Below are 1,356 nucleotides of genomic sequence, written 5' to 3'. Positions count from 1 at the left end.
AACATGACAAAGACAAACAGAGAACTAATTATGTTGAAAAATAAAACAATCTGTCATAGACCCAAAACTAATACCATCCACAAAAATAACTGCAAATGACTCTTTATGAAAAATGTAAAAAACAAAATAAATTATCAAATATAATATAGAATAATGGCTTTTTGACCTCACTTGTAGATAAATACATAATATGTAAAAGGTTCCCCCAAAATTAGAATAAAGACAAATAATTTAAAAGCAGGTTGGTTAAATGGCATATGAAGGCACTTTGCAAGAGAAATAAAATCACTAAAATGTTAAAATGTGACCTGTCTCAATAATCAGAAATATTCAAATTAAAGCTACAGTAAAATATTTTACATAGAGCCAATTGGTTAAAATCATAAATTCTGATAATACCAAGTGCTGGTGATCAAGAAGATCATATCTTTAGAGCTAGTAAGCATTGCTATTATGTGTGTCAGTTGATACAACCACTTTGATAATGTGAGAGATAATTAAATGCACAATATTTTTAGGTATAAAGTCCATTATAATGAGGTCTTGTTTGAGGTACAAAGGTTTATATGCCTAAAACTGAAATAATCCAAATGTTCATCATAGTAGACTGCATTAAGGAAAAAAATTGGAATATTTATACCATAAAATATTAAATGGAAATAAATGAGAAGAAACTATAAGCATACACAAGATGAATATAAAGTTATAGTCCTTGCCTTTAAAAGTTAGATAAACAGAGTAAATAATGCATTGCATCATTTTCCTTAAATTTACACAAAGATAATGTCAATACCTGGAATTCGAGAAACACAGTTAGATAGTGAATCCATATAAAAAGTGAATACATCATTAAGAGAAAAGTCATCCTTTTGACTATTGCTGGGATTGGGAGGAAAGTGCTGGTAATTTCTAGGGTGTTCATAATGTTCTATCTATTGATCTATTTGGGAGTGACATAAATATTTGTTTAAAAAGTACTTTTCATCCACAGAGTTCCTGGCCCTATAGGGGCAGGAACTGTGGCTACAGCCAGGCAATTCCCCACTACCAGAGGGGCCCCAGCCACCACTGACCCAAACCAGAGGCAGCAACAGGCAGCTGGGTGTCAACAAAACTCCCTAATATTGTTCCAGACACCAGGGTAAAACAAATAGACTGCAATAGCCTTACCCACAATGGCTAAATACCAGTGGTGAGATACTTGTGCTGGAGACCAGCACCACAGGATTCGTTGGACCTGAGTAGGTGGTGAGGATTTGTTAAAATAAGATAGACCTGGGGCCGGCCCGGTGGCCCACTGCTACAGTGCGCTGCTTGAGAGCGCAGCGGCGCTCCCGCCGAGGGTTCGGATCCCAC

Source organism: Galeopterus variegatus, unplaced genomic scaffold (assembly GCF_000696425.1).
Source record: "Galeopterus variegatus unplaced genomic scaffold, G_variegatus-3.0.2 Scaffold9975, whole genome shotgun sequence".
In the NCBI taxonomy this organism is placed as follows: domain Eukaryota; kingdom Metazoa; phylum Chordata; class Mammalia; order Dermoptera; family Cynocephalidae; genus Galeopterus; species Galeopterus variegatus.
The sequence above is the reverse complement of the archived record's forward strand: the minus strand, read 5'-3'. Positions refer to the sequence as shown.